The sequence below is a fragment of the Bombus bifarius genome, unplaced genomic scaffold (assembly GCF_011952205.1).
Source record: "Bombus bifarius isolate JDL3187 unplaced genomic scaffold, Bbif_JDL3187 scf7180000008013, whole genome shotgun sequence".
Classification (NCBI taxonomy): domain Eukaryota; kingdom Metazoa; phylum Arthropoda; class Insecta; order Hymenoptera; family Apidae; genus Bombus; species Bombus bifarius.
In genome coordinates, this window is record NW_022884389.1 from 374619 (window position 1) to 398074 (window position 23456).

At 32.1% G+C, this 23456-nt stretch overlaps 2 protein-coding genes across 2 annotated transcripts in view; one reads left to right on the top strand and one right to left on the bottom strand.

Moving 5' to 3' along the window:
* The window catches only part of LOC117206900 (class A basic helix-loop-helix protein 15-like), a 258718-nt gene that overhangs the window by 216545 nt on the left and 18717 nt on the right, over positions 1-23456 (bottom strand). The window lies entirely within an intron of this gene.
* Positions 1-23456, top strand: part of LOC117206901 — a 283190-nt gene that overhangs the window by 162956 nt on the left and 96778 nt on the right. The window lies entirely within an intron of this gene.

The following is a 23456-nucleotide window of genomic DNA, read 5'->3' on the forward strand; positions in this document are numbered from 1 at the left end:
ATAAGAAAATAATTTAGTATACATAAGAGGTGCGAAAGCAATATATTTACATAGTTAAGGCAATTTAATTGAAATGAAATGAAATGAAACGAATGTGTTATAATTCAACTATTTTTCGTTTGTGAATCAATTTCGTAAAAAAAAAATTATTCAAAATTTCCAAATTACATAACCCATTCCTAAAAATCATTATTCTCGTCGTTAATGTAATTCACATTTAGCCCATTAAAATGCTTAATTATTAAAATAATTGCCTTCCCAATGCGTGTAAATGAATTTAATGAACGGTCACAAATTTATAACTCGAATAGAAATTTGGTTCAACTGGAATCAAAAGTCGAACTTCAACCACACTCGTTTGTTTCCAATTCAATGTCAGCTATTATCTCACGCGACAAACGACATGTGGCATAAAATTTACGAGTTTATCAAACATGCGTTGGAGTGTTAAACATCAATACAATTAATATGCAAAACTTACGACGTTGTATGCCTAATAGTCTTCTGTCTTTTTACATTCACGTGAACGCGTCTGGCAAACATTGTGAAACAGAATGTGCGCGCGTAAGCATATGTTTAAATTTTACGTTTTAATGTTTGTAAAAGGGAAAATTATCGAACATAGTCGAATAAATAAGATGCAAATTAGCAGCAACAAGCAAATATCGAGCACAACTTTACGTAAGACGTACTTGCTCACAGAAGCGAACATGAAGCATCCATTACGTCAAAGAATGTTAAATATTTTCACTCACTAAAGGGGATTATCGGCGTCTGTCACACTAGCTCTTACTTCCTACAACAAATAGTAACAATTTGTATAAGCATTAGTTATTTAATGTATGTAATTTAAATATTAAGATTTATTAGATAAATATTATTATTATACAAATATGGTATAATTCATATAAAAGAAAGAAACAGGGAATTTCTAAATAGTAAAATTTATTATATCCACCAAATTGGTAATTAATTGCTTTAACGTAACGTAAATAAATATTTCTCACACATAAACAGTTATTTATGTTCAGTTCGACAATAATTTTCTTCATAAACCTATCTCCTATTCTTTCTCACAAACTACGGATATATATGTATATTTATGAAAAATTTTTAAATATAGGAATGCAAATAAACAGAAACGTATAAAATATTCAAAGTCTAGTACTCGTTATAATAATCGCTGAATGAAGCAAATCTGCGTGTTGCTTTCATTTGTTTAGTTGCCTTCGTAAGAACATGAATATGCATAAACTTCCATAGTGTATTAATAAACGAATATTGGGTGGCTGTCGTTTCTCCAGCAGTTTCTCTTTTTGTTTTTGTTATTTGAGTTTATCGATGAACGGTGATTTTATGCGCAGCGAGCATGTAATCTGTACGAGAAGGAGCATGTAATCTGTTCGTCGCGGAGCACAATGTGACAATTCAGAAGAAAAATCAAAATTCGCGGGCCACGTTCGCAGATCACGTTCGTACGTTCGCAGGCAACGTTCGCACGTTTACAGGTCACGTTCACACGTTTGCAGGCACGTTTTCATGTTCTTACATTTTACAGTGCGGCATTTGAATGAGGATTTGAGATAAAGATACAAAAAGTGCATATAGTTTTCCTGAAACTTGATAACAGGTTATCAGACGTAAGAGACTATTCATCAAATCTTTGTTAGTTATTTTCCTCACTCGCTGACTCAGTTTAAATATCATGAATATTTATTTCTTTGTCCAATCACACACAGTGACGTTTAAGTAAATGTAGTGCCGATTCCGGAAATAATCTTGTCATTTTTTCCTAAGTGTTATGCGGAAATCATTTATCCTTCCCCCCATTTCGTCACATATTGTGTTGACATCTAGTAAAGAACGAAGAGTTTTTGTAGTCTTTAAACTTTTCTTGAAACAAGTATAGTCAGAGATCCATTTGTCCATTTGACAAAAAAAAAAAAAAAAAAGAAAAAGGAAGAAGTAAAGAACATCCAGTATAGTAGTCTGTAGCAGAAAGAAGTTTCAGCAATGTAGCATGATACTTTCTTGACACAGAACGATCAAAATGATAGGATAGTTTGAACCGTCATTGTTAAATTACTCGAAAGTAAGAAATTTTTCGATTGTAAACTAAAATTATACGTATCTTTGCACAAATTTTTCATATTTAAGGTGTAACAAACACTATTTAACAAGAATTAAAGAAGGAAGACGTATAATGATCGAATGAACTACTTTTCAAGTTATTAGATTTTGACGTACAGACGATTTTTATTTAACAATTTTGGGGGAAATTATCGTTTACGTTTATATAACTTGCTTGCAAACTGACGATATCATCGAATAATAAGATTAAAATCGAACAATGACTATTTCGATTTTTGTCCACTGCACGCTGCAATGTGCGACGGTGTACAAGGAAAAACGCAAAACGCTTTCACCTGGCTCGTCCTTGAACGTTCCCGCGCTACGGTACGATACAGCAGCAGCAGCCAAGGAAACTCCGGAAATTCAACACCGTCGGCGATCGGACGTTTTAATTAATCATTATCGGATAACGGCCAACGAATGTTGAATTCGATACGAAAGCTTAACGACCCGTACCCACTCGACTCCACCGGATTGAGATGTTCAACTTGGGGACGGAAACCGATATACGCGATCGTTTCATAACCCTTTGCCTTTTAACGTTTAATCGTATTCGTGATTATAATTGAAATGTAAAAAATACGAGTTGCATTTCAAGACGACATATGAAAAGTGTGATAAGCACATTTTTGTTAATTCTTAACTGCAACTTCATTAATATTAGTTGCACACACATATATATAGATGTTAATAACATATATATAAAAATAATGTTACTAATACGTTTTCATGTTTAAGAGCAATTTATTTCAAATTATTTTTATCCATTTATGGTTTACAAAATTCTTGCAAACATCTTAAGTGAAGTAAAGGATGATGTTTTTAGAGGATGATGTGTAAATGTTAAATTTATAGTTTCAACATCTTTCACAGCAATTATTCTTCTTATTCGCGATAGTTAATAATAAGATTCTGACGTTTTTATTATACATCTTTCTAACATTGTCTATATGTAACTTATAATGACAAAATTTCAGCATATTCAGAAAAGTATGTCTTACCTACTTTCCAAATAATTATAACTTGTTGCCTCTATTATCTTTTTCATAATGAAAAAAAATTATCATGATTCAAAAATGGAATGAATAATTTTTTGTTAGCTTTTTTATTCATTTATAAGGTAACTGTGTTATTATAAATGTTTTTAGCATATGTGTGCAATATGCCTAGTAATCCAATAAAATGATTTTATGTTGTAACCGAATGGAGATTGGCACGTGTCCAGTGAATCGACAGGCCAACTTGCTGCTCGTAAATTTCGCTATAAAATACTATTGATACTCGATGAAAAAGATATACCATTGTTTCATCAAGGAATTGCAAAGGTGGCCTTCATACCAATACCAAGACCACTTCAACCAACGTTCGTACAAGATATCGACCTTCTGCCTTGATAATCAAATAATAGACACTTGATATTGTTTTCTGAAACGTTTACAGCTTGCAATAAAGTGTTTCCAACCTTAGTGATCGCTTGATTTCATCGTATTAAAAAAAAAGAACGATAGAAATGTGATGGTATCATCGATACAGTAAACATAGTTAAATGAGTATCTAAGTTGTATTTACAATATTCTAATTTTTAATTAATATGAAAATTCTTAACTAACGTCTCCATTTCGTAATTTATATTTTAATATGAAAGTTTAATCCCTGAATTTCAAAAAGCAAGGCTTTTATTCAATGATTTTACATTGAAATTTTTATGTAAGAGAAATTATTATTAAAACACACACTGAATATTTATGATCGAAGCCTAGTTTTCGAAGGAAATTTCTTTATATAAAATTATACAGTTGAACTTTAATATTTTTATATAAAACGTTATTCTCTCAGTATAGTTGTCTTGTTAATAGGGAAACTTGTTAATTTTGAACATAGTGTTTACTAAAATAGATTCATAATAAAATCTTCGAAATATAATACAAATTAATTTCCTTGATAATACAGCTTTATTCTGTGATAGCAGTGACTATTTATTTCTCTCTCTCTTTCCTAGATGCTGACTAACAAATCTAAATGTCCATCGTTGTATAGCATTGACTTATGATACAATCTACATCATTTTTATGAACAAAAATGTCTTTATATTTACTATTCGGATTCGAACAAGGAGAATCCAATGAAACTTTGAAAGATTGTACTTGTTTTCATGTGATCAAACACAGGATGAGTACACAGCTGTTGTATATTAACAAGTGCACAATGAGCGAGGTCGTTTTTTGCGTATGTCGATCGATGAGTCTCGATTTTTCTTGCTTCCTATCAATGGTATGGAAAAAGGTACAGTGGCCTTGTGAACTGAACAAGTAACGCGGTAACATCGTTGAAGGTTGATTCTTTTTTGTTCATTTTGAAGATAATCTTTAAAACACTTGCAGATCATCTTTCCCACTTCCTCGTGGAATAAAGAAACGAAGATGTTAATACTGCCCTGATTGTCTTAAGACGTTGTCTTAACCTTCAATCAGTTCAATTAACAAACTTTGTTGCAGAGAATGTTGTTCCATCCAAGATGTTATTTCGATTAAAGAATTCATTTTGTGCTAAAATTGTTATGTTCCCGTATGTGATGTGCATACAATTCCATATTTTTATGAGTAAATACAATTTTTATTTTTAAATAATACAGGAAATGAAATCTAAATAAAATTTTCAATGTAGCACTTTAATTTCGATATATTATATATTTTTGCATAAGTATTAGTAGCCTACTTGTTACAATGAAATATATACTGAAGCCTTAAATTTGGAGTAAACAGTAAATATCGGACAAAATCGTCGTAAAAAGAAAAGTTTATTCTATTAAAATTAGGTAATAAATAGTATGTTCTGCATAAATTTATTATTTTTGTTTATGTATAAGATCGTTTTATTTTTATACATTTATATTATACTACATGTATATAATACACAAATTGTTATAATCCTTGTATCTACTTTCTTTTATGACCTCTGGTAATGTTTTTAAGTTTTAGGAAACAAGCATGCGAATGATATCAATCAAGGCAACACATCTGTTTACATGATTATTTATTCAGTTTGTATTGTCACTTTGTCAAAGTAGAACTATGGAGTGACATTACAAAAAAATCAAGGTGACCTTTTGAAACAATTAGATAAGCCTAGACTGTCATAGCAATTTTTCTATTGAACCTATTCTACATGTATGCGACACATTTGTTAGTACAATCGATAGTAATATTTCAGATAATAATGTTAACTGTCTCACGTTCGATGTCTTTTTATCAATTCGTGCAAGCATAACATTGATAACGTTATTAATAAATCGCTATCAATTATTTAAAATTAACTGATAACGTACATGTATAGTCAACTATGTTTATCGCATGAATTTAAAAATAATACGATTGGCTGTATCATTAATAACCTAGTCGAAACAATATATTATCTACTTTTTAAGTATATAATTTTTAACGTTCAATGTTATTTAATGGTCTATAAAACTGTTTCACATTTTACACTCAATATTTCTTTATCCTCTTCCAATTTAAATGTTAATTAAAAACCAATAATTATTAATGTGGGAAATATCATTCTTGATATTATTTAATTATAATGATGAATAAATAATGAATAATTATCGTATTGTGATTTGTAAACATACAAAAACGTAATTTCGAAACAAAATATCGAAGTTGAATGTAATCGCGAATTATAAAATTTCGGTTATTTCTTCATAATAATACTAACAAGCTCGAATACTTTTTAAATCAAACTGACACTCAACTAATATGTTGATTCAAGATAACATGTTAATTAGTATCGATCGTATCGTTTTACATTCTTCTCTTGGTTAATAATAAGGGCCAATATATTGTGTGTATGTGAAAAAGAATCTGCAAGATCCTTATTTTTCATAATTATCTACCAAATATGTATACAAAACAGTTTGATACGTTAAAGGGCCATAATATATACCCAAATATATGTATAATGATAGTGTATCTACGTAATAAACTTTTTCCAGTCATTGATATTGTAGTATATCCGTGATATTTTAAATAAATTATTTTGTATATTTTTTTAGTAATTACAAAATATTCTTTATAATATAATTAATAACACTTTACCATACTTCGAAATTTATGGTTGCATTATATCTTTTCAATTTATCGCAATCACATTTGAAAAATGTGAGACAAAAACGAGATAAGATAAATCATTTCTGTTGATTTTCTAATTTCAATGCCATCTAGTGGCTAACGTTGTACTATAATATATGATATAGTGAAAAAGGGAAAATAACCTGTCAAGTTCACAAACATAAATTTAGAAAAGATATGTAGATAGTAAATAGCTAATGTTCTGTCAATGAGTGATTAAGCAAGTAAAGTAACAATTAATATTTATGTAATACGTTAACCAATATTTTTAATGGGTTCGAAAGACAGGCAAAAACACATAAGTACAAATACACAACTTACCCACAATCAATAATTTGATAATCAATAGTTTTGGTAATATGAAATTGATCGAATATAATTATTACATTCTTAAAAATATTGGGAAGTCTATTCTACTACGATTCTTGATCTTCGATTGGAAACGATTCTATACGTTGTTCTTATTAATATTTGTTTACTTTTGAAAATTTAGCAATGTCACAACTACTAGAGATTACTATTACACAAAAAAATTGTCCATAAAAACTCGTCGAAATTAACAAACTAACCGAAGAAGTTTTTTTATGCTTCCAACATACTTATACATTTGCACGTATTTACATACAAAATCTATTACATAGCAAGATCAATTATTTTTACAATGCCATTAATCGAATCCTCAATAGAACTATCCCAACGTATTCAAAAATTTTTTCTCACAAAATACGATCGTACGATCGCCAACTTGAAAAATACAATAAAATTCCGTATCTATAAACTTTCTCTATCAAACGTCATCGAATGGCATTTAAACCGCGAAAAACGAATCTTTTCTAGCGAGAACGCGTTCATTTTTATCGAAGTGAAACCCAGTCGCAAGTTCCTCGAGTTTCTAACGAGTTTCACCGTTCGGCGCGAGGAAGATTTATGTCTGCAACGGCCAAGGGAATACATACTATATCCATTGGTGCAACGTCGTCGTAGAAGAGAGAAGGGGACGACGTTGAAAACGCGATCGATCGTTGAAAGATCGCGAGACGATCGACGGACCGTGTCTTTCACGATCGTCGCGTCGGTTCTCGCCCTTATACGGCGATGACCGGTTTGCAATGAACTTATCAAAAGCCGCTCGAGCGAGACGGTTCGATCATTGATCATTATCTAGTTGCCGGTAATAATCGGTCGATGGGACGCAAGAGGTTAAGTGGACCGATCGCGCACAACGTAATGGCGACCGATTTAGCAACCGTTTCGGACAAACCGGCGCGCACGATCCTTCTAAATTAGCGCCGCTTCAGGACGCGACGTGATCTCGTCTGTCCGCCTTTCTTCCGTCCACGGGCCACGATCGCCTTTTTTAAACGATCGCCGACCCAATTTCCCGAAACCCACTAACAGGATCTCGGCGTTTGGTGATTTTAAATGAACCTGAACACTGTGACACGATTTGGGGTACGGAAAGTGGTGTCGTAATTCGCAAAAACGTGTCTTGCAGCTCGGGACAGTTTCGATCGAATTGAACAAATCGACCGAGTTGAAATGTAAATACTCTGAGTGTTAAAAAATAATAACACGAATATTTTTATCTACAGTACGTGTGATAAATGCAGCGTGTCTCAAAAAATAATCCCTCTTCGTGTTTTTAAATTGTTTACGAGGGAAATGAAAAATTCGTCGATTTCTTTATGCGTATGATTTATCGAAGGTTGAAAGTTATAAATGTGGAAAATCATATTAGTATCAAATAGTCACCATCAGTTGTTGGGGTTTAGATTCGCCACTCTTCTAACAATCGTGACGTGGAATTCCAGCTTTTGAATGAAGGATTATGTTTGAATAAAGTACAGTTAATGATCAAATGTCATAAATTGGAAATTCAGCATATTTTTTTCCTAAATCAACCCTACTGTTCTCCCTACTTCTTCTTCACGTTTGTATCTCTTCAGATACCTTCTTTTCATGGAATATTTTTCTTCTGGTATACTCTCTTCACAAAAGATATAGAATACACAAAGACGGTAAAATTATAAAAACCACCTACTGTATATCTTGATAAAATCTATCGAAACATAACATTCAGAGGTTCGGCTCGTACAGATTCGCGAAGAGAACAGCATGGTTAAATATTCTATTCTTCGATATTATTGTTACGTATTCTTGAAATATACTAATTTTTCAATATCCTTGTTTATCATTCATGACATATTCTATTTTCAGTATTCTGTAAATACAAAACGCAGATTGAAATGTTAAATTGAAGGTTATTGATTTTATAGAGTTAAAAGAGATTGAAAAGTACAGTGTAGGTCGAAGCTAGATTAAAACTGGAGTACACATATAGGTTAAATTGGAAGGAATTGATTTCAGGGGGTTGAAAAGGTTCGTAGAAAATATTACAGTGTAGGTTGGAAGTGAATAGGGTGTAGGTGGATACGTAGGTGGTTGTTGGGTGGAAGTGAATAGGGTTTTAAGCGAACACGTGGGTGGAAGTTGCCGAGTAACAGTGAATAATAGAGTGTAGGTGACTACGTAGGCAGAAGTTGTTGGGTGGAAATGTCAAGGTTATTTCATTCAAATGAGCGATGATGTATCCTTATCGTACGATATGACAGAATGGGGTGGAATAAGATCAACTTTATCTTATCTTGAATGATTGCCTGTGTAAGGTAATACGTTTTTTCTTTTTTTTTTAGAGCAAGGAACAAATTACTATAATGTGATCATTGATGGTTACTATTGTAAATCTACAAACACTGAAATAATAATATTTTCACATATATTCATTTGGCCAAATAAATTATTATATTGTATAATTATACCTCGTAAAACGTAATTTTTTAAGAGAATGTTACTAAAGAATGTGTAGTACTATTCAACGTACTGTGTATCTTTGTTTTCTAAATTTTCCTCCAGCGATACCAACGTTGAAAATGAAGATGACGATGAACTTGCGAAAATTGTATAAAATTCGGAAAACCAATATCTTTCAGAAATACTATCAGAAATACGGTATCTGGATGACAAAGTTACATAGGCTAATAACCTTATTCCGGTGAAGTGTAAAATCACATTTATTTCAATCGAAGAAAACGAACACTTCATACATTACGACCTAACATATGCATATTAATTTTCCTGTTTCGTTTTATCAATTTTCTATACTTGTAGAAACACGAATTTATCTTGTTAGGAAACGAACCGATAAAAATGTACATGAGTTATTGATTATAGTATGATCTACTGCATGATCTAACATCTACTGCTTCTTTGTACGCTCACAAAAGTTCATTTGAACTGGTGCACGATATTTCATACAAATCCCTGGAGAGTTTCTACCTTACATAACACACTGGATGCTCTGCTAAACGATAAAGCCATTTACACCGGCTGTTTTACCAAACGATGAAGTCATTCCAACGGATGATCCTTTAATTATTTTCATCAACATATTAATGTTGCACGTTGATCAAGCAGTTCACGACCCCTTACTTAATTTCAATCATCCGGCCCGCTCGGAAACATTAATAAAATCATCAATATTACGCGCCGAATAATGTAACAGACATCAGAATCGAACATAAGAGAAGATAGAATTAAATTAATGACACTACCGATCGCGATTCGTTTCAATCGGTACTTTTTATACTTCTGTTTGTTGAAGCTGTTAACACAAATGTCATTTCATGTCGAACCTGATTAATGAAATTTGCGTACGCTCAGTGAATCTCAGCGGTCCTTTACTTCTACGAGTCTATGAAGCAAAATGTTTGAGAAGGTGAAACTGGAAAGTCGTAATTTCAGGCTACTAAATACCTTAGGATTATTCCGTACGAAGACGTGTAATTAACATCATTATGTACGCGCGCTTGTTATCTTTCTGTTGCCTCTAATGTAAAAAGAAATGTACGTATATAAACTAGTTATAGCGGTATAGTTTGAGAAAAATAATTAATTCTCATCGCGTATGAGAATGATGAGATACAGCTTCCTCCTACGAAATTTCATTCTCATATCTTTTATTAGATTTTTTTACGCGTCATTCATTATCAGCGTTTCTGAGATTCTGACGTTGGTTCGATGAATTATCCTACATGTTAACGTTTGCAATAAGTATAGTAGTACCTCTTGATATTGCCTTCTTATAGCGAACGATTTTTTATCATAAAATTACTGAATCGCAAATTTTCTTGGATGTAGAAAGGTAATACAGATAAATTTATTAATTAACTATTGATGGGTATATAGCACAAAGACATGAAGATTTTACTAATTTTGAAATAGAAATTAATAGTTTATTATACAATCCTCTCAGAACTTAAAATATTTGAATTTTTTATGCGAAAATATATTGCACGGAAACATCTATGTTGCGTACTGATATTCAAATTACTGCTTGATTAGTCACAATTTGAACAACGTGTATCAATTAGACGACAGCAATTAAAAACAAATTCCACGCACATTTTTTGTCAAACATCCTTTGCAACATTCTTCATGAATGTACGCAGTTGACCCTTGGCGGCTGATTGCCTATCGTATCCCAACAAGTTGCATAAAATGTTGATTTATGGTTTCAGTCGTTACGTTGATTTAACCAAAAAAGATCAGTCGGGTTTAGAAAGTTATCGTAGTCTTAACTGATGCAAGTTATTTGAACCAGTTGCTGCTTTCTTATCGTAAAGATATAAACGTAAAATCTCTACGGATTTGTAGATTATGATATTTTTTATCTATATAGGTAGTACTTCAGTTATTTAAAGAGTGGAAGATTAGCCACAATTATGATCTTTATTGTTACTTATATTTGTATAAATTACTTCTCTTCTGAAACTCGATGATTTTAGAAAGGAAATTCTATGTTAAAGATGATAAGAAGAATAGAAAAATGAAAGATTTGTAAACATGAACAATGAAGTACGCATTTTATGGAGTCTAATCGGATAGGCTACTGCTTCATTGAAATTCGTTCAAATTCAATTATTTCTGAAAAGGCTAGAAACTTCAATGAATAGGTTCTTTTTAAAATTAGATTTAATTGCGTTCACAAAACCTTGGTGCGAAAATACAGTTAAATATCTGCAAATCTTTGCAAATCTGCAACTGATTTCTCTACGATTTATCATTTCTTATCACACACAGCAGTTTATGAAAATGTTTAAACACTTGTTGCAGACTACGTTTATGTGTATGTTGTGTACGTTATATCAGATGTTCTTGATTACATTGATAAGTTATGATTACCAAACCAATCTGAGACTGTATATATAAAGTATATAATATTTGATTGTGAACATATATTTAGTAAAAAATTATTGTACTGTATAAATAGCCATCTTAGACGCATAACGAGTATTAAAGATTGTTCCATTGAACCTACAGCTTATTTACTTGATGATTAATTGACAGCTCAAATATTTTTTTGATTTTTACGAAATATATGTAGATGTACATATGTACTTGCACTAAATAAAATAAAATAAATATCTTGTAGCTTCCGCGTGCACTTTTAAGCTTGTCTTTTTGCCAATATAATTTTATATTATATCAATCGAATCATGATAGCCGGGTCTCGTCGCAATACTAATAAAATTTCAAAATATTTCATATAATACACACGGTATATTCATAAAAGTTATATGTAAGCGTTCGAATGATTTTGTGAATCATCGCGAGTAAGTACGTACGTTAATTAATTCAGAGCAAGCTATAATACACGGGGGAAAATCAAAAGGGTTGCGGAAATAATAAAAGAAAGATATATGTACGTCTGTCACGGTTGCGTAATTTAATAATAAGCATCGTAGAAACGTAGACCATGGCTCGATGATGTGCGACCTTGTTGCATCTGAACACGAACGATATACGTACGTATGCGCCGCTTTCTCTGTAATTATAGGTTGCTCTATCGTACCAGGAACCGGCAGAGAGCGCACTTTTCCGGTTTCGCTGGCCAGCGTGTTTCGATTAATGACCTTCTCGCCGTTTACGCTCATTTCGGGACTTTGGCGCACGATTATTTATGCGCTAATAAAGACAGATGATCACGATAGATTCTCCTACAATCGTGACACGGATTAAGGTTGCTGCGACACGTTTGATCGGATGATAAACAGCGAGCACGCGATTAAATAATGAAGAAAAATTGACGGTGGTAGAAATGATACGCTGTAATAGCCTTTGTAGCTTTATATATCAGCTCAAATTGGGCTTCGGATATCTTCATTTTAATGAAATGTGATCATTAAATACCTGGTGTCAAATTCTCTCAATTTGTAATATTTTTCGTTCTTCTCTCTTCTTTAACGCGTTTAACATTATATATCTTGGCATAGAGAACGTATGACATCATAAATATGACGATTAGCGCTAATGGTCAGAGTTAAATAAATAATATTTTAAAATAAATTAAATAACTTTAACCATTAACCAATATAATGAATAATTAATAGTTCTTGAGAAACGTTTCGTCTTATACTGTACTAAATATATTTTAATTCTAAAATAACATACATTTTTCTTAGGATCACCATGTATAAATAAAGTTAAATAGTATTTAAAAGAAAGATTTCTTTTAATTTGATCTTCCATCTGTTTAAGGTTAATTGGTAATAACAATTGACACAAAGTTTAGTGCTGTGGAGATAAGATAGACTGTACTACATAAAATGATATAGGGTCTGACCTTAATAAAGGAAGGAACAAATTGAATTAAAAGATTCTTTCACGATTGAATTTTTATTTTTCCTCCAAGACGCTTGATGGTCGTAGTACAGAGTCTGTATTTCTGCTCAATTAGCTTATGATATTTAAGCACCTAATATTTTTAACTACTATTTGTCTAATGTTTTTGTCTAATATTTTTGAAATATCAATTCGTTTTCCTAATATTCTTAAAAAAAGAAAAAGAACAAAATACTATAGCTTAAACAATTCAAAAAGATTTGTAAAAGTGCAATGCAAAATTCCCAAATGATTATTCAATAAGGTCGAAAACAATTTCAATTATTCGTCCATCTAAATTTCACTTCAATCCATTTCTCATATTCGATCAACTTTGTTAACGTTGCAATATTAAATTTGAATTATTCCATCCATTATTCAACGACATCGCATAATTTTCTTCCTTTCATTCTCGGTAATATGAAACGTTTCTCAAAAACTGTCAATTATATATCAGATGACTAAGTTGTAACATTATCTATCTCTGGAAAAACTGCCGACCATACGACGTTTCTCGAATGCTTTAACGATGTTAAATAATTGTCTGTATCTTCGAATATGTTCTTTTTCTCTCTTCTATTGGAATATAAGTTTCATTATCGCGAGGATACACAAGCATTAGTGCCGCGGCAATTTAGTATTGTTATTCACTTCCGAGTATCGGATAATCGTGTACAACGCCGATTTAAGACTTGCTAGGATCGTTTATCACAATTGTCTTTACGAACCATTTGATAAGAAGCAATTATTTCTGTTCCTCAACGTACAACCTTGAATTGGTCAAGGTGAGATCAAACAATAACTCGAACTATTTCTTTTTTCGATAAAAGAATGTATAGTTGGTTTACGGGTAGAGTGATAAATCTTAAAAGTCGTCAGGTTTGAGATTTCAGCAGAAATAAACGCTAAGAGCGAATTATTTTCCAGGAGTATTATTCGAAAACAATTATAATTGTTAGTAAGAAAATATTAGGTTGTCCGAAAAGTTTCTTTCGTTTCATAAGGTGATAATAGATGAACAACAATTTCTGTTTTACATTATGTTATTCAATTAAATGTGATCTATTTCGTTCTATTTGACATATTGAAAATGTAGACTAGTAGCTACATTATAGAAGAAACAAAATTCGTTCATTGCTAAATTCGTCGACGATTAATAATTTTTCATTTCAAACTTTCCACTTCAAACTGATTTTCTGGGCAACTTACCTTTTTATTTCTGTTACTCTTTTAATGAATTGACAATGTTAGCTTATGTAGCTAGTTTCCTAAAAGTCCTTTTATTTTCATTCGCGCATGTCCTCATATATTACAGAAAATATCAATAAATCTGCTTTCCATCCTTGTCAATGTAGGAAGATATTTTCATACATGAGAAAACACACGCAAATACGTTCTTACGATTCTATGTATCATATAATATTCTTTTGAATTCTGGAATGGCCTATTCTGTTCGTGTTCATTCCTCAATGTATATTTACAAACTAAGCTTTCCTTAGATTACAATAATTTTTTATAACTGTATTTATCAGCGTACTACAACGAGTACTAGAGCTATAAGAGTAATGTACCAAAGACTAAAGAGAATCATTTTATTTTAATATTATTTTAAATATTTTCTTTTATTTTAAATATTATCTTTTTAAAGACTTTTAAAGTTGTATTCTTTATTATTACATCATCGCTATTAGGTACCTTTTTGTTACTTAAACGGCGCATAGATACGATAAGAACGATCGATACCAACTGAATATATATGCTACGATGCATTAGTCCTTTCAGTTCCACGGATCGGATAGCAACAAGTTATTGCAGTTACGGCGACCTGTCTCTTAGATTTGAATCTAGTATTTCGTTCGTCATCGAATGCTATTTCAAAGCAACGCCGATCGAAATAGAAGATAAACGATGTTCTGCGAGCTTGTCGAACGTTGCAGAGTGAACTGCGATTCCTCGTAGCTGATTCTGTGTTTAGCAATTAAATTATCGGTTCGTCGAAACGATAGTGATTGATACAAACGTTGCTCCACTTTGAACCTCCTTATCAACTAATGATTTGTCAATGCGAAATTCGTCGTTGTTATGGAACAATGTAATCTTATCTGTTTCGCTGCTTTTGCACTTTCTATTTATTGTCGCGGGTATTCTTTCTTTTCTAAATAAAAATTTTAACAATTGAATGGAATTTTTCTTTTAACAACACGGATAACGATATAATATCAATTAATATTACAATTACCGAATTTTTTTCTATCCTGCTCACAGTTTGTAATTATAAACTTTGTTTCAATTCGATCTATCAATCATTTTATATTAATAAAAAATATCCCGTCGAAAAAGTGTTAAAGAGACGCCAGTATGTAAATTAAGATCATGATAATTATATATAAATACTTTAACTTGACAAAAGTTAGACTTTATTACAATCGATTAAAATACGATTCTATTTTAAACGTCAGCCTTCAACTTACGAATAGTACTTTGTCGCAAGAGAGTTCGCATAAAACCGCGTGCAAGATTAATCAATTTCAAGGAGGTTCCGTTGCATTCGAGTGTGACAGAGCTAGAGTTAGTCGACAGGAATGACACTCGATAGCAGAATTAATCATCTAACCTTACGCTTAAAACGATTCAACCTAATCAAACAACATTAAACCAGTTTCGATAAACCAGTCGACTAATCAGACAAGATAGGGATCATTTTATACAGCTTAGAAAACGTTTCAAACTTTTTTTTCCATTTATCGTGTTTACTAATTAATTTGTTTCAGTTCCTCTAATACAATATCAATCAAATCTTTTAAATCACTAAATATGTACATTACTTTATCCTGCTTCTACCCCGCAAGTATTTCGAAAAATGGTCTTTAAATAGCGTAACGTCATGTCACCACGTTCGTCTGTAGGAAACGATCGATCGAAACCTCGAAAGTTTTCCACGCTAGGTGTAATATAGCGATTGAGTAATATCAGGGCGGAAAACTAAAGAGGAGAATGCGAGAGGAAGATTAGAGCTATATCGACGAAACAAGATCTATATGATCGATTCGTAACTGTATCGCAATTATTTCGCCGCGATTTTGGTGGTTCGAAATTCACACGAAACTGTAGATTAACCTCGTGTTCGTCAGTTTCACGAACTCATCCTTACTCTCTCTGCGTATACGTGTCGAGACATTAGAGTAGTAGAATTTTGGTACCGATAACACAGGTCCCTGTGCCTCGGACTATTAAAGCTTTGTACGCGAGTACCACGACGATACACGTGCATTATTTATCAAAAAGTAATTGCTAATAATCCTGGCAATTGATGCAATTGAAAATAATAAGACAAGAACAAAAGCGATCCGAAAGCCTATTTCGCAGCATCACAGCATCGCGGTATCGTCATACTGGCGCGCCTGCTTTCGATTAATCTTGTTTTCGAGCATACGGGGAGGGGGGTAATCGATTCGACCTACTAAGCAAGATAGATACGTACATAGTTAGAAAGACGGTTCTTCCTCTCCTGTGGACGATGGTTCGCGCTTGGTCCAGTGATTTCGTTCCTGGATCTCGTTACCGATCGGCTCATTAACCGCGCCGATTAATCGTTCAGAGCTCTACGTGAGGTCGCGTAATCTCCTCACGATACAGAAAACGCTATCGTTCATTCTGGATCATCGAGATTACAGCGCCAGACGTCAATTTATCGGGGCGTGAGATCCGTTTCCTCGCCGGTGAAAAATTACGCCGGGGATCAGTATCACGTTGGGTGATAAAAGATTTGATTCTGATGGAGATTACATAACCTTTGACTTCTTGTGAAAATTCGTGAACGTAAATATGGATTTAGAATCTGTAGCTCTGAATGTAAATTTGAATTGGTTTTTTAATAGGGTTTTGAATAGGTGTGTGTAATGGCAAATGAATTTCTCGACACGTGTTTGTGATAATGAAAGTGCAGTTGAAAGGGTATTTGAGGGTGGTGAACACGCATTTGGATCGATGTTTACCACAGTGAATGTACTTTTGAATAGATGTTTGTGATATCGAATGTAATTTGGGATTTTAATCATCTTCTTTCTCTTGCGATCGGTTTATTTGAAAATAAATAACGTCGGTACAACTTGATGATGTACAGAATCTTTGTAGTAGAATTTTTGGTAAATCAATCGGATTAATCTAATCGATGCGTTTCAGCTGAAACATCAGACCAAGTCTCCAGACCATTTTAAACTACTAGTCAAGATAACTTGTGTAACTTGTGGTAAAAAAAGATTTTTTAATAAAATAAATTTTGTGTCATAATAGTAAATGGAACAAATGAATGTGGGTAATTTAATTCTTAAGAATTGAATATTAATCGTGCGTTTATGTAATAAAATCGAGAAGTTGACGAAAAGTAGAATTGATAGGTTTGGTTTCTCAGAGGCTCGTACGCTTTAACGTGTCATTCTGACACAATTCAGATAACGGAAGCACTATCGATAACGATGAATCATGCATAAAAATTATGGCAGACTTTAAGGAATAGTCAAGACGAAAGTCATCGTGCCGGTTTCACGCCATATGTTACAATAATTAAACACTTTTATACTTCAGAAGACAAATTTATACTTTCTACTCGTACATTACAACGATCATATATATTCATTAAGGTTTTTCAGGATTACATATCTCTTAAGTATGTTAACGTATGAAAGTTCGCAACTAACATTGTATTGTTAATAAAATAAAAATAAAGATCTTTTATATGAAAATACCTCGCGTGCGTACGAATGTCCAACAAGAGTGATATGATTCTTTCTTCGTAGCGGGAAGCCAGTTTAAAAGAGAGGTGAAAGTGGAATTTCACTCGGTTTCTTTTCCTATGATATAGAATGTAGATAACGATTGCAACCACCTTTCTTCGATACGTTCGACTTTTACTCAATCTTTATAAACAATCGATATCTAATCAAACATAAAGTACATGAAACATTGTTGAAACGCTAGATTCATTTATTATTCCTAGTCTTAATATTTCTTTGCGATCAGATTTATACTAGTTTCTCGAGATCGATAAAACATTGGTATCTGTTATATTAAATCTTTGTAACTATGACTAAGAGAGAAATCGTTTCTATAAATTACAAACACCTCAGCAATGTACTTGATTTTATTCGAGCGTGATAATCACAGTGATAGGACAATTACTAAGAACAATAGCGTTAGTAGATAAAATATCACGTCATCGAAAATGTTATAGAAAATGGTTAAGGAATGTAGAAGAGTTGAATCTTCTTTAATTTTTAATTCGATTCTAATAAGCAATGAAACTCGATAGAAAAAAATTCTACAAGTCACACTATTAGAAGATTCTTTAGAAATTAACGACTCCTTCTATAATTTTAAAATTTTATTTTCCATTTATTTTCGTATTTGCCAATTATTGGCTCGTATAGAATTTTTCTAACAAATGAAATTTCATTCAATTCTATTATAATATCTTACTTTAGGAACATTTTCGTAAAAAATATATCCAGCTAGAGAAAATAATCATTTTAGAATTATTAGTATCCATAGCAATGACGTCGAATTAATAACGAAGTTAATAATTTACGATTGGGTATAGATACAATGGAATAAGTGATTTCAATTTTTTTGTCAGTAGTTTAACTATATGTATAATGTATTTTTTACGCGTACTAAAACATTTAATTTATTCGCAACATAAATTTCCTGTTATTCGACTATAGATGTTTATGCATTTATGCAAATTTGAAAGATGCAAGAATATCCAGGATGTACATAGAAATACATAAGATATCCATAATAACCATTATAATTCTAGTGGGCGAGTAAAATCTCTGCTTAGGTTCTATTTCTTAAGATGTATGCATAAAATTTGATTTTACATAAGCACTTACAATCTGCTTATTACTATGGAAACCGCGATCAATTTAAAAGAGACTTATCTCTTTTATGAAATGTTATTGGCACGAAAATGAAAATAACGACTAGACTACGGATGTTTATGGATTTTTATGTTATAAGTTTATCTCATCTATTAAATATTATAATAAATATTCTACTCGATTATAATATTATAATAAATATTCTGTTCGATTATTGGCCCCTTAATTTAATAATAGGGAGTGATCAGGATAATAGATGATCCTGATAATAGGGAGTCGCTACAATATAACAGACATGTTTAAAGAAAAACGATATAACATAGAGAAATATTTTCATAATTTTATCAAACAGCTAATTTTATTTAAAAACTAGAGCTGAGAATGAGAAACGATGGAAAAATTGATCGGCAGACAACGGGAAGAAAAGCTCGCGGTTTTGTAATCGCACTAACACGCGGTCAAGCAAAGAAATGAACGGAATCGATGGCAATGGAAGCAGAATACAGAGAACCACAGGCAACTTTCACCGGTTTTCAATCGGCCTGTCGGTCAAGCCGCAGAGATCTATCGATCGATAGATCGGCCACGGGACAATCTCCTTTCGACGAATGCTCGTTCACTGTTCCTGTGTGTCATGCGATCCGAAGATCGAGGGAGGTAAGAGAGAAAGTGAATCGATGGACATTAACGTTATTTACATACGATGTTACATAACATATAAAAGGAAATATTTTTTTTCTCTTCTTCGAGACTACTGCGTCGAACGATGACTTTATATAATCAAAAACATTTTTTCCACTTTTTTCACATTTATTTAATACTCAGTGTTAAGGAATGCAACGCAGTGACTTTATGACACAGCGAAGCATTTTATACATTTTAGTATGCGTCTCACATGCGGCACTTGGTAAAAATTCGTTTCTTTAGAGATCATTGTTCGTTTCCTTGCTAGAAAAGTAGCCTAAGGTCATATCCCAAAGAATCTTCTGGCGACCTTTGACCTGCCGAGATTGCCCTGTTGCCAAACCAGCGACTAACCTCTTTATCTCCGCCCAAGGGGTATGTTTCGCTACAAATCTACTGGAGTAGGATACTGTAAAATTGGTTGCCTCTTAGAAACAAGTAGTTAGTTGTCAATCGCCATCCTTAGTTGCTAGTTGTTTTCCTTAGTCGTTACTCGTCACAAAGTCGACACTTGTAGTCGTCACCTGTCCTGGCCAATAGTTGGTTGTTGTCTCGAATTAAATCTCGTTTTCGCTAGTTTATTTATTATTCTTCGCCCTTGGCAATCGCGCCGGAAATTATTTCCCATATTAGTGGCTGGTCTTTCGAGTTAAATAGCTAGTTTTTTACTTGACAGACTATAAAACACTCTTAAAAAAATAATGTGTTATACTAGAACTAGTTATTTTTCGAATTTCAGCAACTGTGGTTATTTATATTATACATTAATCTTATTGCGATAAATCTTCTCAGAATATTCTCCCTTTCTTTTTTACTTGTCTTATTTTAGAGAAAGAGCTTTAATATTTATAGATCTCATTGGTCATTGATACAGAATTATATCGTCGGATACTCTATGAGAAAGTAATTACCCGTTGTTACGTCTACATTGACAATATTAATGAAATGGAATTATTTTATATACGATAGAAATGTTTTTCCACGATTAATCATACGCATATGTATGTATATTTATCGGTATGGATGTATGATAAGTTGAGAGAAAAATTGGTTAAAGTCGTTTAAATTTTAGCTTTTCTAGTTAGTTTTCTTTAAATATTCTTACAATTAGTTATGTTTATATTTCACAGATGATACAGTCTCCATGCTCGGCATTAAAGAATACAGCATGTTGTTCCAACATAGATAGTTTATGTTTCTTACAATGAGTTCCTTAAATAAAAGTGTAAATCCTAAACTTGATGAAATAATTGTTGTATAATTATCATATAGAGCGACGTATAATTATTCTTACAATTATTAGAAACGAGACTGAGACTACATAATAAAACAAATTTGAAATATGCAACAGAATTGTGTTGTTCTACTTTTTCTATTCAAGAAATATTCCCTTATCAGTTGTCTCGTTAGTAGTCATCGGTTGCATGATACATTCCTTATATATATACATTTATACGTTACTAACATTATATAATCTAATTTTAATTTAAAAATATAAGTTATACAAATGATAAAAGAACTATGTTATTTAGAACAAATTTTATTTTGCGACCAATATTCCAAAGTACTTTTTGAATTGTTAACACTCATTCCGAAACACTCTGTGTACTTCAATACATTAAAGTACTGAAGATGTGCTAAAATGCATCTCTTCGTTGCAATAATAAATAAGTCTCGCGAAGAACAAAAAACGGATACATGTCGTTTTCGAGATTGATAAATTCGACAACGATAAATCTGACGGAGAATGATGACTGTGAAATGAACGTGATTTCAACTTATTCGAAACGTTGTATTTTAAGCATATTTAAGAAAGTTTCGATTGATTGACTGAATCGAGTGTCTGCAACATTTCAAGGATGCTTGAAAAAAGACCATGTGATTATTATGTATGAAACGAAATGCTAGAGTTTAAACATGTAACTTTAATAGATTTTATAAGAGGATAAGGCAAATGCATCGATTAAATTAGCAGTTTCCAATGTTATTAATCAGCCAATATAATACTCGTGGCAAGATTATGTAACATTATGGCTTCTATTAGAAATATTCAGTTGATACGTGTGAAATGTCGTTTCTTCAGAGTTTCGATTTTACGGATCAATATCATCCTTCAATACGTGCTCATCAAATATTAACAGGATTTATAATAAAAATATTAGCGGTTCTTGAATATTCATCGTGAATAGCCAGAATATTGATATAGTTTTGTATGTGTGTTTAAAAGAAAGCAAAAATTGGCGAAACAAAAATTCTGCAACAGAAAAATTCAATGTTAAGAAAATTCCTCTGTAAACATTCTGCTGCTTTTCCAACACTATATAAATCCATTTCATTTGTTTCAGACTAATCATTTAGATTCATACAAATCAGTATAGTTATCAATCCTCTTGAACTCTCTTTGCACAATTAAGCAATTGAGCAAGTCATAGGTCATTCATGTAGAATTTCGTTTTAGAATTTTATATCAAATAGGACAATTTGTGAAATTTATTAATTAAGTTTATAAACTTAGAAAAATTGTTGCTACTATACAATAGAATTTATGAATTTCTGATTCGTAACTTGTAAGTTGAAAAATATCATTAATAGTATTAGTACAATTGTGAAATTTACCTATAATAAATGTAAAAAGAAGAGAATGAGAAAAAAAGGAAAATTGTAAATCGCAATATATCGAAACTACTCGACAAAAGCATCGCACAAAAGCATCGGAATCAACACAATAAAATCCTCTTTACTTTATTTTTTTTATCTCACCAACAACCCCATTCATATAGAATGAACAGAAACGACATCTAACAGAAAATTAAATTCATTCGAGACCATCGTTCTCGGTCACGATTATCATGGTCGAATTTGTTAAGACCTGAACTCGAATACCGTTCGAATTTATCAAGCTCTGCTTTCTCTAACCGCTAGCTTATCGTTCCATTAAGTTGTCGCGAGTCGCGTTTGATCGTGCTACAGGGACGACACGATTAATCGGTGTGAGAATTTCATACAATTGATTACGTTAACGTTTTATCAAATAGCTGCTTTTATTACTAACAACGACCTATTATCGACAACATTTTTCGAAAAATGACAAGAAAGATTGACAACGAAGGAAATTTAATACTGATTTTTAGATGTTCTTACTTTGAATTTTATGATTATGATTTATGTCGATTTATTTCGATATAAATAGAAATTCGAAGAAGGCTATTTATACAGCTTCACACTTTTATAAATATAATTAAGAACTACGATTTTTCATAGAAATTCACAAATTTAGATATTATAAGTATATTCAGTAAGTTCATTCATTGAACTAGATACTAACTAAAATATCATTCAAATAAATACAGTTTATATAAACAACAGTTCGGCAAGTAAATAATATAATTATAAAAATAAATTATTTGTCATTTGATAAAAATTATACGCTAATCGTATGTCCAAATAGTGAAATTGAGACAAAGTTCAATCCTCGACTTTCGTTTCTGAAAGGTTTGTATAATGTACACAAGTTTTATTATTTCTGTTAATTATGACCATTGGTGTGGATTATCGTCGGAGTGTTAAAAGGTTGTCAACGAAAACGGAAGCATTTTGGCGCAACGGTGAAATCAACGGTTTCACGGAAATCGTGTTCCGATCAGGATGCAGAGTCGATTTCTCGACTCGATGCATACTCGAAGTGAGTCAGCACGGGCGTGTTGCACGTGGAAAAAAAGTTTCTATCACCTACATACCTATTTGCTGAGGCGCATGTGACGAGAATGCATAAGTTAAGTGTCGTCTGGACCTCGTTAAAATAGTAACGACTATGATCATACTTGTCTTTACGACGCGTATAGAGGGACGAATGATAAGGGTTGTGAGTTGGTTTTGTACGAAGATGCCTTGGATCTATGTCTTGGTGGTAGTA